The sequence below is a fragment of the Lissotriton vulgaris genome, chromosome 5 (genome assembly GCF_964263255.1).
Source record: "Lissotriton vulgaris chromosome 5, aLisVul1.2, whole genome shotgun sequence".
NCBI lineage: Eukaryota > Metazoa > Chordata > Amphibia > Caudata > Salamandridae > Lissotriton > Lissotriton vulgaris.
In genome coordinates this window covers 1,111,084,315-1,111,102,199 of record NC_141693.1, presented here as the reverse complement: position 1 = coordinate 1,111,102,199, position 17,885 = coordinate 1,111,084,315, and positions in this window count along the sequence as shown.

Below are 17,885 nucleotides of genomic sequence, written 5' to 3'. Positions count from 1 at the left end.
CATAAGTCAGTCATAAAAATGTATATAGCGCACTACATACCCGGAGGGTTTCAAGGCGCTTAGGAAGGGGAGGAGGATTACTTGTCAAATATCCACGTTTTAAGTTGCTTTCTGAATGCTAGGTGGTTCTGGGTAAGGCGAAGGTAAGCGGGGAGTGAGTTCCATGTTTTAGCAGCCAGGTATGAAAAGGATCTGCCTCCCATGGAGGTCTTGTTGATGCGGGGTACAGTGGCGAGGGCTTGGCTGGAAGAGCGTAGTTGGCGGGAGGGGGTGTAGAAGGACAGTCGTGAGTTGAGGCATTCTGGACCGATGTCGTAGAGTGATTTGTGTGCGTGGGTAAGCAGTCGGAAAGTGATCCTCTTATTGACGTGTAGCCAGTGAAGGTCTTTAAGGTGACCAGAGATGTGTTCGTTGCGTGGGATGTCTAATATGAGTCTGGCTGAGGCGATTTGGATTCGTTGGAGTTTCTTCTGGAGTTTTGCGGTAGTACCTGCGTAGAGGGTGTTTCCGTAGTCCAGTCGGCTCGTGACCAGAGCGTGGGTGACTGTTTTCCTTGTTTCGGAGGGGATCCAGCGAAATGTTTTTCTGAGCATGCGAAGAATGTTGAAGCAGGAAGAGGATACGGCGCTGACTTGTCTGTTCATTGAGAGTGAAGAATCCAGGATGACGCCTAGGTTCCGTGCGTGGTCTGTCGGGATGGGTGCTTTTCCGAGGGCTTCCGGCCACCAGGAGTCGTCCCATGCAGAGGGGGATGTGCCTAAGATGAGGACTTCTGTTTTGTCTGAGTTCAGTTTCAGACGGCTTTGTTTCATCCATTCGGCAACTTCTTTCATTCCTTCGTGTAGGTTGGTTTTGGCGGTGCTGGTGTCATTGGTGAGGGAAAGGATCAGTTGAGTGTCATCCGCGTACGAGATGATGTTGAGGTTGTGTTGGCGAGCGATGGCTGCGAGGGGGCTCATGTATACGTTGAAGAGGGTGGGACTGAGTGAGGATCCTTGTGGTACGCCGCAGATGAGTTCAGAGGCCTCGGAATTGAATGGTGGAAGGCGGACTGTCTGGGTTCTTCCGGTGAGGAACGAGGTGATCCATTCAAGTGCTTTTCCTTGGATTCCGATGTTATTGAGGCGTTGTAAAAGGGTGCTGTGGCAGACTGTGTCGAATGCTGCAGAGAGGTCGAGGAGGATGAGGGCGACCGTGTCTCCATTGTCCAGTAGAGTTCGAATGTCGTCTGTTGCTGCGATGAGGGCGGTCTCAGTGCTGTGTTTTGCTCGGAAGCCAGATTGTGAGGGGTCGAGGGATTTGTTGGCTTCGAGGAAGGCGGCGAGCTGGTTGTTGACAGCTTTCTCGATGACTTTGGCCGGAAATGGAAGAAGCGAGATGGGGCGGTAATTTTTGAGTTCGGTGGGGTCCGCTGTGGGTTTTTTCAGAAGGGCGGTGAGTTCAGCGTGTTTCCAGCTTTCCGGGAAGGTGGCGGAGTTGAAGGAGCAGTTGATGACGTCTCGGAGGTGCGGTGCTATGACGGAGTCTGCTTTGTTGAAGATGTGGTGAGGACATGGGTCTGTGGGGGATCCTGAGTGGATGGAATTCATCAGGCGGATGGTGTCCTCAGTGGAGATTGGGTTCCAGTCGTTGAGGGTGTTCATGGGGGGAAGATGATCAGCAAATGGTAGGGTGGGTTGGTTTCCGGGTTGGTTGTCAAAGCTGTTGTGGATGTATGCAATCTTGTTGTGGAAAAATGAGGCTAGGGAGTCGCAGAGGGTTTGAGAGGGGGTGATGTCGTTGGAGTTGGCCGAGGGATTGGAAAATTCCTTGACGATGTTGAAAAGTTCCTTGCTGTTGTGAGCGTTGTTGTCAAGTCGATCCTTGAATGCTGTTTTCTTGGCTTTTCGGATTAGTTGGTGGTGAGTGCGGGTGGCATTTTTGAAGGCGTCCTTGGTGCTGGTGGTTGGGTCTTTTTTCCAGGCCTTTTCAAGGGAGCGGCAGAGTTTCTTGGACTTCTTGAGATCATCGTTGAACCATGAGGCCTTCTTGCTGCCAGGTTTGTTTTGACGTTTTTTCAGTGGTGCTAAGGTGTCAGCGGTGTTGGATAACCATAGGGTGAGGTTGGCGGCGGCTTCGTTAGCGTTAGAAGAGAGGGCTGGGGTGTTTTGAAGGAGCGATGCGGAGATTTGGTCCGTGGTGATTTTGTTCCAGTTCCTTTGCAGGGTAGGTTGGAGGTGGATGCTGGGTTTTGGTTTGTTGTAGGTGAAGTGAACGCAGCTGTGGTCAGTCCAGAGGAGGTCCGTAGTGTGGCTGAAGGAGACATGGTTGCTGGATGTGAAGATGGGGTCGAGTGTGTGACCTGCGATGTGGGTGGGGGAAGTGACTAGTTGTTTAAGTCCGAGGTTGGCGAGGTTGTCCACGAGGGTGGCGGTGTTGCGGTTGTTGATCTTTTCGAGGTGAAAGTTGAGGTCTCCCAGAAGGATGTAGTCTTTGGAGGGGAGCGCGTGTGGGGTGATGAAGTCCGTGATGTCTTCACTGAATTTTGCGCGGGGTCCTGGTGGTCTGTAGAGGAGGGTGCCTCTGAGTGTGGTTTTGGGGTCGATGTGGATCTGGAAGTGAAGGTGTTCGGAGTTGGCGAGGTTGGCGTCAGAGCTGGTTGATATGCGGATTGATTTCTTATGGACGATAGCGATTCCTCCTCCAGTGTGGCTGGTACGGTCTTTGCGAGTGATCTTATAGTCATCAGGGATGGCAATGGTGATGTCTGGTGCGGAGGAAGCGTTCATCCATGTTTCCGTTAGGAAGGCGATGTCTGGAGAAATGGTGTCTAGTAGATTCCATAGGTCAATGGCGTGTCTGTGGACCGAGCGGGTGTTGAGAAGGATGCATTGTAGGTGGTTGGGGTCGGGAGTCAGTGGTGTGGTCGTAGCGGAGATGTTGTCGGTGCCGCTGAATTTGCAGGAGTAGCAGGAGAAAGGTCCATGGGTTTGTCCAGGAGCGGCTTGGACGCAGTTGGTGGAGCGGCCGGGGTTGAGGGCTAGGAGGGTGGTGGCATCGTAGGTACAGCGGGAGGGCTGGGCAGAGCGAGGGCCAGGGGGTATGGCGCTGAGCGCAGTCCGGGCGCGGACGGGCGTAGACGGGCTTACCTTTGGCGCACCTTCGGCGCGGGTTGGGCGCGGTCGCTGCGCGTAAATGCTGCGCGCTGGAACCACTGTCATATATGGGTGGTGGAGGGGGTGGGGGCGAGGCAGGGTCAGCTGGGAGGCGGGCGCGGGGTGGAGCTACGGTCAGGGAAACAACAAACAACAAAATGGCTGCAACTACGGGGAAATCGAAAGTAGCCTGGGGATGATTATAAGGCACAATCGGCTGCAACTACGGGGAAATCGAATGTAGCCTGGGGATGATTATAAGGCACAATCGGGCACAAAGTGAAGCGCAATCTGTAAACAAAGCGCAGGCTTGGCGGAACAGCCCAAACAATTCACAGCGCACAGTGCATACAATTCAATCAACAAGTACAATGAGCAAAGCAGGCAGCGGCAGTGAAGCGGAGCAAAAGGTCGCGCTGGGGTGTGCTTGTAAAGCGCTACGATACCACAGAGTCAGAGCGTCGAGGAACAGCTTGTGAGTCACAGAGTCAGAGCGCTACGATACCACAGAGTCAGAGCGCCTTGCGAGGGTGGGGGAGCGACCTCTTCCGACCAGGTCAGGAGAGTCACGGCGCAGGGAAGGTGGTGTAGGTCTACGACTATCTGCGGGAGGCAGGGTCAGCTGGGAGGCGGGCGCGGGGTGGAGCTACGGTCAGGGAAACAACAAGCAACAAAATGGCTGCAACTACGGGGAAATCGAAAGTAGCCTGGGGATGATTATAAGGCACAATCGGCTGCAACTACGGGGAAATCGAATGTAGCCTGGGGATGATTATAAGGCACAATCGGGCCCAAAGTGAAGCGCAATCTGTAAACAAAGCGCAGGCTTGGCGGAACAGCCAAAACAATTCACAGCGCACAGTGCATACAATTCAATCAACAAGTACAATGAGCAAAGCAGGCAGCGGCAGTGAAGCGGAGCAAAAGGTCGCGCTGGGGTGTGCTTGTAAAGCGCTACGATACCACAGAGTCAGAGCGTCGAGGAACAGCTTGTGAGTCACAGAGTCAGAGCGCTACGATACCACAGAGTCAGAGCGCCTTGCGAGGGTGGGGGAGCGACCTCTTCCGACCAGGTCAGGAGAGTCACGGCGCAGGGAAGGTGGTGTAGGTCTACAACTATCTGCGGGAGGCAGGGTCAGCTGGGAGGCGGGCGCGGGGTGGAGCTACGGTCAGGGAAACAACAAACAACAAAATGGCTGCAACTACGGGGAAATCGAAAGTAGCCTGGGGATGATTATAAGGCACAATCGGCTGCAACTACGGGGAAATCGAATGTAGCCTGGGGATGATTATAAGGCACAATCGGGCACAAAGTGAAGCGCAATCTGTAAACAAAGCGCAGGCTTGGCGGAACAGCCCAAACAATTCACAGCGCACAGTGCATACAATTCAATCAACAAGTACAATGAGCAAAGCAGGCAGCGGCAGTGAAGCGGAGCAAAAGGTCGCGCTGGGGTGTGCTTGTAAAGCGCTACGATACCACAGAGTCAGAGCGTCGAGGAACAGCTTGTGAGTCACAGAGTCAGAGCGCTACGATACCACAGAGTCAGAGCGCCTTGCGAGGGTGGGGGAGCGACCTCTTCCGACCAGGTATCAAAACAACTAGGGTGTTCCTCGCCACTGGAGAATACACCCGCCTTTGAATGAGTGGATTCTCTTTGTTTATAAACATTAGTCAAGGGAGAACAAATCCATTTCGACCTAATTTCTCTCTCTCCCCCCCTTTGGTATTGATAGCATCAGCCCATATGACCATGTCCCACTGCTCAAACATGGCACCCTAGACTTTTGGACGTAGGAGAGTCATCAGAGTGCAATTTGGGCACCGAAGACAGACACTTGCCTTTGCCAAAGGGAACGGCTGCTTTCAATTGTGATCAGAGACTAGTGGTCCAGTGGCAACTGAAGTTTTGCTGGACCAAACATGAGTCCGATGGACATTGACCCCTGTAGCCAAAGAGATCCCACCCAGACTATGATCCGAGGAGTTGATTCAGGAAGACTTATGTTGCCCACAGAGCATCCTCAGCATCTTACAGCTTCTACAGCATGCTGTATCCCTTGCATCCGAACCACTCCAATGAAATCTATGGTGGTTCTGCCATAGTGCCTTGAACTGGACTTGAGACTGCTTTGGTGCCAATGTAACTGTCCTACTAATGCTCATTGTCCCCCTTGACCATCCTCCTTTTGTCAGATGTTCTCACTCAAAGTGGGACGGAGTAGTCAAATATAGCTCTAGTAAGTTTTACAAAGTTTCAAAATCTGCAGTTTCCAATGCTTGTTCACAATTTTTAAGTGAAAAGTTAAGATTTACATCTTATTTAAAAATCTGTATCTCCAGAACCCTCCAGTGGAGTTTGTTCATTTTGGTGCCTACATTTTTGTAAAATTAAAATCTTTTTTAAAAATTGATGCTGGATTTATTTCATGTTATTTTCTTATTTTATTGTTTTGGTACTTCTCATTGCTTTACACTTGGTGCTTTGTTTAAGCCTTACTGCTCAAAGCCACATTTACCCAGGGTTGAGCTAAGATTTAACAAATGAGCCTAACTGGATCCAAGTTGGTTATGTGAGTGTATTCCACAGTGATATTGCACTAACACATTAAGTAATCCAAGCAGAATACTTTACATGGACAGAAATGTGAAAGTAATGGTGTGGAGAAGACTTTAATGGAAAAAGGAGTAAGGCAGAGAAAAGTACTTTAAAAAATGATGAAATATAAAATGATTGCTTCTTCTGTTGCAATTGACTTTATTGATGGAGAGCAAGATTCAGCAACTCTTCTGCCACAGCGATGTACTGTAAGTCACTTTGGCCCATGTGCTTTCAAGGCTTCCCAGTTCTAAGGGAGATTGTGCTGTACCCAGAAAAATCTGGTATTGCCACTTCAACATGTTATTCCGATTTCACGTAAAATATTTTGTAATACTTCCTAACTGATGGAGAGATATTAGCTACATTGTTTAATTTGTAAATGTAGTGTCTCTCTGCATAGGTAACACATTCGCATAATGAGTCTTGAGGCATGTTCTCAGGAACTCATCGCCATGTTATCAGCACTTTATCGCAGCCAAAGTGGTGATAAAGTTATCGCCCCATTCACAAGCTGGTACTAATAGCCAATATCACCAGTTTTCCTGCGACAGCAGCCGCAAAAAACATTACCATAGATGACCCCGGCAACTAATGCTAAAGATATGCAGAGTAGGCATTCCCGTGCAAAAAGCAGCGACAACACCACTCTGCAACATTCTCAACAACCAGCCAGATTGGTGATGAGACCCCCAAAAAAGGTGATAAGGCACATTAGCAGCAGGGATTTAACACTTGCTCTTACCTGGTGTTCTAGTCAGATGACAACCTGCACCATAAAAGAGAGGCCAGCCCAGAACCTCACCTGAAGAACAAAGATGCCATGGAGCTACTGATCATGCAGCTCAGAGCCCCAAGAAGGCCACAACACCCACCACCATCATCCCCAGGCCCGCCAACCCCTGCAACCCCCACCCCCCAGACTACCACAGAGGCAGCGCAGCCAAAGACAGCGGATCTTCAGAAAATGCACCAGCCTCACAGACTAACACCAGAGGATGTCATTGCCCACTACAGGCTCAAAAGGACAACCATCCTCCGCATCCTGGCCATCATTGCCCACAGGCTGACGGTACAAACACAGCGGACAACCAACATCCCTCCGCAGACTAAGCTGCTGGCTGTGCTGCATCTATTGGCCTCTGGTACCTTCCAACTCACAACTGCTAGAGTCAGAGGAGTTTCACAGCCAGCCTGATCAAAGTTAATCACAACTATCTTGGATGCCATCATCAGCTTGGTACCCCAGCACCTTCACTTCCCACACACTGTGCAGGAACATCTGGAGAGCAAGCAAGGCTTCTACGCCAGAGCTGGCTTCCTGCACGTGTTGGGGCAATTTACTGCACACATGTCCTACTTGTGCCCCCTGCCGACACTGCACACAATTACAGCAACAGAAAGCACAATCATTCCAACAATGTGCAGGCAATAGTGGACCACCGGGGTCTATTCACCAATGCCGTCGCCAACTACCCAGGCAGTGTGCATGATTCCTACATGTTCTGACAGTTCATCATCAACCAGCTCTTCCGGGATGGCACCTATGGAAATGCACTGCTCGTTGGTAAGTAGCAAATGAACACACCACACACCCCAACTCCACAATCATGCAGCTTACAACTCTCAGAATGCAAATGTTACAAACTCACATACAACATGCCAAACAACATGCCCACCTACCGGACACAACTTACTGTGGTAACCTGGGCTAGCCATGCACATAAGCCATCAACAGCATGGCTCTTCAGCCACACAATAGCAGATTGTGGGGAGAGGTGGGAATCAGGCATGTGCGAAGGAGGCAAGCGACCCATGAATGAGAATGTACACAATGCCAAGTGTGGTGTGGATGTGCTGGCGGTGCAGAGTAGAAATATCACTGCAGAAATATATTGGGACAGGCTAGCATAGGAGTGTGAATAAAAATCAAGTTGCTCTGTGCATGGTTCTCTTCCAGAATGGCCGACGTGTCTGCCAGGGTGGCGCCTTTCACCCCGCCATGAGGCCGACACTGTGAGCGGTGTTGTCTGTGACCCTGTGCGCCTGCTGCACCTGGGCCGCTGGTCCTCAGACCCGTCCTGCCCGCCCCTACACACCCAGACCTCACTGCTCACCTGCTAACACCGGCTTGTGTCAAAGAGGGCCCACCACGTACCGGTGCAAGCTCCAAGCCCAAGGCCCGCGGCCTTAGCAGCCTCCTCAGACCATCGCTGGCCTCTGCGACACAGGCCCCCAGCACTCCTTACTCGTTGACATACTCCACCGCTGCCTCCGGCCTACCTTGCGGTCTAGTAGGTCACATATTTGGAACTGAGTCTTTCTATCCTGATGACCGAGTTCATGTTATTGGTACCTTTCATATAACTGTTCTCCCTTCGATGTGGTGCCACCAACTCTGCATAGCATTCCAACCACACGTGTCTGTGGTCCCTTGCTGACTACTGCCTTCGGCCTAGACTGCGGTCAAGTAGGTCACACATTTGGAACTTAGTCTTGATCTGTCAATGGCAGAGTTCATATCATTGTACACAAGGAGAGGAGTAAGAGGGAGACGCGGTTCAGTCCAGAGGAAAAAAGGATCATCATTAGCGAGGTGATCGAACACTAACAACAACTGCTCTGGTGTCGCTAACTCCGTGCATCACAAGCTAATGACACCTGGCTGTGGGCCCCTGCTGACAGTTGCCTCCGGCCTATACTGCGGTCGAGCAGGTCACACATTTGGAACTGAGTCTTGATTTATTCATGGCTGAGTTTATATCATTGTACAAGCCTCATCGCAGCCTGCATCCCCTTTCAGCTCTGGTGCCACTAACTCTGTGCATCGCAGGCCAACAACACATGGCTGTGGGCCCCTGCTGACCACTGCCTTCAGCCTACACTGGGGTCAAGTAGGTCACACATTTGGAACAGAGTCTTGATTTATTCATGGCAGAGTTTATATCATTGTACAGGCCTCATCGCAGACTGTATACCCTTTCATCTCCAGTGCCACTAATTCTGTGCCCCGACATTCATGGACACTCACTGGTTGAACTTTGGCAGCATCTGAGTAAATGGCCTGGGAGTTGTCTTCATGTCATGTAACTGATACTGATTTGTTAAGAAAAAGGAGTCTGTAGCATTTATCTCCTCCATATTGCCTGTTTCTGCTTGGTTCTGCCCTTTGCATCATGCCCTGGAAGAACACCTTTCACTGTCCCCCGAAACCCATTTGACTCGTTATTGTGAGACTATCGCATTGTACCGCCGTGTTGAGAATACAACGTTAACACAGCGTTATTTTCCCGCGATAGACTGCGATGTGAAGAGTTGGGTTAAGCTAATTTTGCGATAATTATCACACGTTCTTGAGAATATCCCTCGTGGTGTGTCTGTATGTGTGTGTGTGTGTGTGTGGCACATACACACTAATTACACAAACACTAACAAAGCACATTATGTCTCCACCACCATAATACCAGTAACCACAAGATTTTAACTAATACCTGTATGATAAAAACAACCCCTACTCACTAGAGTGCAAAATCAAAGATAAACTTATATGATTCACATAGGCATTTATAGCTGCACACACTCATCAAAAATGGGCCAACACACAATGTCTTAATAAGCCTCCTAATATCAGTCTTACTTACAGTGCACAGAGTCTACTTGACACACATATTGGTCTCCTGAGAAATGTATTCCTTTATAGCATTGTACAATAAACCAATATATTTTAAACGATACAGATATTAAATCCTCTAGCATACTAATTGAAGGTTATTTGCAGTAATAGAAACTATTATACTCAAAATAAACAATATTCCCATATTGAAATAATTTGCATATATTTCCATATAGAATTCATTTCCATAAGACATACTATTCGCTTTTAGTATATAATAAATAATTACCAAAAGAGTACATTTTATTTCTTATTTCTTTCACTCGCTTCAAAGAGTATTACTTTTCTTAAATTCTAGCTACATGCAACATTAGCTGTCTGCCAGAACTCAAATGATCAGAAGACATTCAAAGACAGAGAGTGACTTTGAAGCAGCCAAACTCAGTCATTGCAAGTCAGCATTTAATTGAACTGTAGCCATTTAACTTTGCATGAAAGCAACGTTTAGGAACTATTTGATCAGCCCCGTTCTGCCATTGTTTTGTAGCGGAATCATACATTCTTTACGAGTTCATGAGACAGTATACAAGAGCTGTGCAATGGATTATTCCTCGCCAGTCATCACTCGGTGTTCAGTGATTTGGAGGGGATAATGCACAGTGCCTCTGTGATTGGATGATCTGCGTATGCAAAAAAGGCTGTTCTAGGGGTCTTTGCCTTCTCATCCCAGACTCTAATATGTAAAAGGTCAACACAAAAGTAGAACTTATCTGACAAATCTATTTTAATGAATCAAATGTAGAGGCCTGATAGAAATTGTGTCGGTTTATTTTTAAGAAAGACGACTTCGCTCGAAGGTGCACACGATGAGCTTATATTTTAAATGAGCTGGTCAGATGGGAGGTGGCAAATGGAAGTTGGCAGCCAGGCAATGGAGGCTTCTATGTACAGCACTGCTGCAGAAATACCTGCATGCTCACTCTGCAGTGTTGCACCTTGGCGTGCAAGCTGCCTGAGGTGGCCTACCGAACCTGGCAGCGGTGAACAATGCCCTGGACTGCTGTGGCGTTAGTGGCCACCACGGCATAAGTCGAGGCCCAGGAGGCACCGAGCTATAAAGGTTAGCATTACCTTTGTATTCAGGCTCTTTGCTAAGAGTCAATCTCATTACTTTCCCCAGGGCACAGCAAAGCAGGACACCTGAGAGCTGACTGCTGCATTGTACAGAGTAAGTTTCAGAGGCACCATGGTCTATCATTAACGAGGGGTTGAGTGAGATCACTGCAATCATTCTCCCCATATGTCAATCTGCAAAGGGAACTAAAGAGGAGTTGTGGCAGACTCATACCTCTGCTTTGCTTTGCTTTTCAAAAGATTACACTGGATGAGGTCCTCACTGTTCGAAAGAACGTGATCCTAACACATGGGAGATCTCTGTCCATGAACTGTGCTCAGTGTGTGCTCTGATAAGCTTCAGCCAAACATCACAGTGTATGTACCCATCTCCTTCCAGCCCAGATCTAGCTCTAATTAAGCAAGTGTGGACCATATATGGGGTAGGAACCTTCAATCAATACCTACAATCCTGTCTTTGTTGAAGTCCCGGGGAAGGATTCTTCTATGTAATCAGTATTCTGGGGGAAACAACCTTTACAACGCAACTTTTACACCGCACTACCATTACAACAAAACTTTTACAACGCAAAATCCATTACAACGCATGCATTTACAACGCAACCATTACAACGCATGACACTACAACGCACACCACTACAACGCATGCCATTACAACGCAGTCATTACAACGCATACCATTACAACGCATAGCATTAAAACACATAGTACCCTTACACTATCCAACACTTACCCTACTGTTGCACCCCCAGGAGTTAGAATAGTAAATTTTACCCCTACACTATCCAACACTTACCCTACTGTTGCACCCCCTGGAGTTAGAATAGTCATTTTTAACCCTACACTATCCAACACTTACCCTACGGTTGCACCATCTGGAGTTAGAATAGTAATTTTAACCACCACACTATCCAACACTTACCTTACATGCAATGTAATGTTATGCATTGTAATGGTATGCGTTGTAAAGGTAGTATGCGTTGTAGTGGAATGCGTTGTAAAGGTAGTTTCAAAGAATTCGTTGTAATGGCATGCGTTGTAAAGGTATGCGTCGCAATGGATGTTGCGGTGTAAAAATTGCGTTGTAAAGGTAGGCGTTGTAAAAGTATGCGTTGTAACGTCATACATTGGTATTCTGGTCCAACGGGGTTACAGCAACTAATCTACTAGATGTTTAGTCCACTATTTTGAGGGGCAGGACAGATGCAATCCAGTTCAACAGACATTGGTGGATTGATCAGCAGCTTTGAAAATCCTTGATCACTTCTTTATGCGAACAAGAATGTGAGAGATGGTGGACAGACGTCTCACAACAGGCAAACTACTGGTTCATTTTTTTTTTCCAGTTTTGGAGTCAATTGAAAACCTGCATCTGGAAGACTTCCTCCACACGTTTACAACCAGTAAACATTGGGGTTCTCCGAGGTTCTTGTTTACCACTGTTTTGTGACAATTAGCATCTCCTTAGTCAGTTTCCACAACTACGCACCTGACACTCACCTGCACTTTGCTTGGTCAACGGACGACAGGATGCATTGCCTTTGTTCAATATGCATTTCATAACATTATTTAGGAGTAAGAGTACATTGAATATTTATGTACAAAAGTCAAACATGGCACCATAAGAATACTTACAATAGTATTTGATTCGTGAGCATATTTAGATTTCTCCAGAAGATCAGGCATTTATATAGTGAATACATTTACGCACACGCTAACCCTCCAGTGAGGCTCATCCAGATACTGTTTAAGACCTATTACTGCCTCCTTTATCTATGGGTGACAATATTTCTTACGTAGTATTCAGTTAGCAATAAGATTGGGCATTGTCACTTTGTTATAACAGTATGTCTAATTTATTAACTATAACAGCAGTTATGGCTGCAATTTCACCCACCTGACATTGTCCATACACCTTAAAGGCTCCAGCTACAGTTGTGTTGTGTGCCATCTCCTCTGTGTGTGTGTTTGGCACATGCATGTGTTCTTATCTGTCTTTAAATGTGTGTAGTCTAGAAGTGACGAGTCGTGTTTTTTAAGTCACTAGTAATTTACATATTTGTAATTTTCCGTCTCTGTGCTTCCTTTATATTTACATTCCCATAATGTAATTTATGAAATGCAAAGTTTTCAGATCATCTCTACATGAATTCATTATCTTGATTTGAGTTTTTAATGGCTTTTTTTTTACATTTGTATGGTTGAGTGCAATTTCTAATGTCATAAACCTCTTTTATTTCTTTTCGATTTCTTGGGGTACTGTAGTACATTGTGTTGTTGCTGTTATTCCCTATCTTCAGTGATTCAAGTGGGATTCCCTTGCAGCACATATGATTGTTCATATATGTTGTATGACTTACTAAAAGGGCTGGCTGAAGCAGATTTGAGCCGGTTAGGCCAGTAATACTAAAGTAATAGATATGGTTGTAATATTAGTGACTGCAACTGACCTACTCCTTTTTAGGTGTGTTTTTTAATTTCCCTGTCTCTCTCCGTGCTGCTCCTATATTTCCTCTTTTCTCTTCCCATTTTGTAGTACATACTTCCTGTTTTCCAGCCACCCCCTCTCAACAGTCATACATTTACACACAACTATAGACCTACATGTTTTCAGTTCTCTGCTCTCAAGGCAGAAAATTGGACGCACAAAATCTAGGATGGGAATAGGCAGAGATCTGTCTCCAGACCTTTGTCAACTGCATTTGTGAGTTTGTGTAGTATACTACAGGATCAGTACTTTTGGAGTGAAGAGAAGGCCAGGAAATATCTTATCTCAAAACAATAACTTCATGAATTTGGCGAGACTATTGGTCAAGCACTGGCGCTGCGTCTAGGAATGAAGGGATCTGTGAGAGCTATTCAAACAATGAAAGATCAGAATGGGGTGGCACACTCGGATCCGCAAAAGATACTTTCTATTTTTCAGGAATTCTATGCTGTTTTGTATACTCGTACTAGAACAGAGCCACCCAATAATCCCACCAGGACTGGGTAATGTAAATCATATAAGCCAAATGTCCGGGTAGGAATCATTCGCAGTATCAATTATTAATCAACAGTGTCATAACTATGATCACTTACTTAAAGAAGGTAACCAAGGGGTTTCAACAACAACAAAAATGAATAGTATCAAAAATATATTTTTATTTTATCGTATAGTTTTATATATTTTTCTCTTTTTGTTCCGAAATCAAAAAGACTGGCAACATTAAACCACCGACGTAAATATCACAAATCATAGGGTGGTATAAAACACCTTTACCAAGAAATGTGGACACAATGAAAGAACCACATGCACAATCCTATATGCGCAACCTAATTCACACAGTGTTGTTTCAAGTGAATTTATACAGTCTGGTTGTCTAAAAGGTGTTTAGGCGTCGACGTTTCGGTCCGTGTTGGTCGCAAAGATCCAGAGGACCATCTTCAGGACAGAAAAAGTTGCACAGGGGTATATATAGCAAAAAACGCCTCACAGGTCGTTATTCTGACAGGCCAATCGAACCCTTCACTATCCAAGAGACGCCTCCGGTCCGCGAGTTCAACCGGAGAAGACACACGGACTCCTTCGAGCCGGCGTCTCTCGCTAACATAGTTCCGCGAGTGCTATCAGCGCAGACACTCGGACTCCTTCGGAGCCGGCGTCTCTTGGATAGTGAAGGGTTCGATTGGCCTGTCAGAATAACGACCTGTGAGGCGTTTTTTGCTATATATACCCCTGTGCAACTTTTTCTGTCCTGAAGATGGTCCTCCGGATCTTTGCGACCAACACGGACCGAAACGTCGACGCCTAAACACCTTTTAGACAACCAGACTGTATAAATTCACTTGAAACAACACTGTGTGAATTAGGTTGCGCATATAGGATTGTGCATGTGGTTCTTTCATTGTGTCCACATTTCTTGGTAAAGGTGTTTTATACCACCCTATGATTTGTGATATTTACGTCGGTGGTTTAATGTTGCCAGTCTTTTTGATTTCGGAACAAAAAGAGAAAAATATATAAAACTATACGATAAAAGAAAAATATATTTTTGATACTATTCATTTTTGTTGTTGTTGAAACCCCTTGGTTACCTTCTTTAAGTAAGTGATCATAGTTATGACACTGTTGATTAATAATTGATACTGCGAATGATTCCTACCCGGACATTTGGCTTATATGTTTTGTATACTCATCAGGGAGGTGGAGACGGGGGGGTCAATGGAATGGGATACGAGGAAGTGCCACAATTAGATCCTATGTTGGCAGAGCAGCTGGACTCACCGATATCCATGATAGTATTAGAAAGGGCTGTAAAAAGCTTAGCGGCAGGAAAAGCAGAGGGCCTGGCAGGATACCGGTGGAAGTCTACAGGCTGTTTTTTCCGCTTATCAAGGATGAGATGCTGAAGGTATTTCAGCAAGCACAGGTTGGGCAACCGCCTAAATCATGGTCAGAAGCCACAATTGCGTTTTTTTGCAAAAATGGTAAACATCCAGATTTGGTTGGGTCTTACCATTCGATTTCTTTATTAAACTGCAACAACAAAATTTACTCTAAAATTTTGGCTAATCGACTCTCCTCGGTTATTACCTCCCTGGTGTCTCTGAATCAGTATGGTTTCATTCCCCAACGCAGAACCACAGAACACATTAATAAAGTTGTCACACTGTTTGATATTGCTAGTGTTGAAAATAGGGAAAAAGCGTTCGATCGAGTGGAGTGGGGATATTTATGGGTGTTAATGGATCGAAATGGCTTTGGACAGAAGTTTTTAACAGCTATACAGGCATTGTACGAGGTGCCCACTGCTAATATTTCTGCAATGGGTTTACTTGGGTTTACACGGTTCCCATTACCCGAGGTACACGGCAGGGTTGTCCTTGTTCTCCCTTATTATTTGCCCTGTACATAAATCCCTTTTTGGAACGATTATTGCATAATATTCAAATTCCTCCCTTTTTGGTTCATGGTCATGAATTTTCTGTTTTTGCATACGCTGATGATATAGCTGTAATCACTGTGGACTCTGCTGGTGCAATGGATGAAATTGAGAGGCTAGCTTCTGAGTTTGGGGCGAAGTCAGGGTATAAGCTTAATGTGTCTAAAACACAAATTTTGTGTTCAAATAGTACTCAGTTCAGGGATGATCGAGTAACAAAAGAAGTAACATACTTGGGTATACAAATACGATCAGCTATCAATGAGCTGATGGAGGTAAATTGGAACTCCTTGATTGGAAATATTAAAAATTCCTTGGATAGATGGAGTCGGCTCAATTTCACAATAATAGGACGGTGTAAAATCATTAAAATGAAGATCTTACCTAAGGTTGTTTATTTATTTCGCTCCATACCCTTGGAAGTAACAAATGCTAGGTTACAAAATCTTCATGCAATCTGTGGCAAATTTATTTGGAGTCCAGGGAAGCCCAGACGGGCAATGTGTTTTATGACTCTTTCTCTTGAGAGAGGGGGCTTAGCAGTTCCGGATTTTGTTTTGTATTATTATGCCAGTATTTTGCTGAAAATGCGGGGGATGCTTACTGGGGAAGGGACAAGCAGTATGGCTAATTCACCTACGATTTTCGAAATTGTAATGGGTCCTATTGCTAGGCAATGTCTATTTACTGAAGTGGATGGCAGCTATTATAAGCGAACACGATTTAAGGTTTTAATTAGTGCTCATAAAGCGTGGAAACGAATTTGGGCACTGATAAAAGTGGGAAAAATGTCTTATTATACACCTTTGCATGCGGCGAAGTTGCTACCAGGTATATGTCAGGATAATATTGCTTTAACTTGGAGGAAAAAGGGTATTAGAATTCTAGGTAACTTCTACTCTATGGAAATGATCTGTAAATCTTTTGATGATTTGGTTTCACAGTATGGTATTCCCAGAATACAATTCTTTAAATATTTGCAGATAAGGGATTTTTTTAAAGCTGGTTAAATGCATTAGGAAATCCCATTCCCCAATTGAAAAAATTAGGCGACAATGTAGAATTGGAGAAGTATATCAATTATTACTAGCTGATCATTTGGATGATATGGATAAGCATAAGGTAAAATGGTCTAGGGATTTGGGAGAGTCAGATATTAATCTCGAGAAACTTCTTGCAGTATCTAGGGAAGTACTTATGTCTGCAAATCTGAGGGCTCAATTTTTTAAATCTCTCTTTGATTTATATTATACTCCCGCGCGCATGGCTAAGTGGGGGACCAAATCTGATGGCAAATGCTTTCGGTGTCAAGAGGATAATGCAGACAGTGTACATATTTTTTTTAAATGTGATAAGTTGTCGAGATTTATAGCAGATATAGAATTTTTTTTCATTAGTTATGAAAGTAAGAATGACTATTACACCTGCGATGATGGTTATTGGGATGTGGTCTGAGAGCAGTATGGATAACCCATTATATGTACATAGACAACTTATTTTTTTCTCTATGACTGTTGCTCAGTTATGTATTGCCACTGAATGGCTTTAGAAAGATCCACCTGTGTTTGAATTGTGGCGGGCGAAAATGTACAATTATTGTAAAATAGAATGGGGTTTGTTCTCTGTTAAAGGGGCGAAGAAACATAAGATTGGTATGAGTATATAGGGAGTATTTAGGGAATACTTTGAGGACTGGGATTGTAATGGATTTATTTATTTATTCTGAATTTGATTTTTACTATGAATGTATTCTTTGGAGTAGAAGTGTACTGTATGTGCTTTGTTTTGTACTAAATCTGCTGCTTTGAATAAAAAAATAAAAAAAATAAAAAAAAAGGATCAGTACTTCACATATTTGTGAAATTTTTTGTATACTGGCCCGCTTATTTTTCAAAGTTGTTTATTTCCTTTCACTTCTACTCTATGAACATTCTGACCAGATAATATATTTCAACCACACTCATCTAGAGGCTTCTATTCCCCTGTATCCAGGTGCACGTGCCTACTGTACTGGTGTCACTTTCATTCTCTGAGTTTTATATTTATAAATTTACACACCTCACAACCCATAAGTACAATATTTTCTGCACATTTTTATTCTCCGATTGTTAAAGATGTTGCACAATGTATTTCAAGTTTTCTATACCTGAAAACAACAATTTTGATTAAAAATTAACCTCTTGATAAGCGCACCGAACCTGTTCTTTTGAACAATCAGTCATCAGTCAATTGTTCAGCATCTTATTTTGTGGAACTGAGACATCATTTAAATACCAGGCATACTTCGAATACAGTGAGTTTAAAGTAAAATTCCACCAGAACAGTATCTTTATAGTATGTTATCGGAACGAGGGATCACCAGATGAGTACGCTTCAAATCGTACTTTGGGGCATATTTACCAGGGAAGTGGCGGAGTGAAGCGCTAGCCTTCCTGGCTTAATGCCTCACTGCACCACTTCCGAAACGCAGGGTTGCACC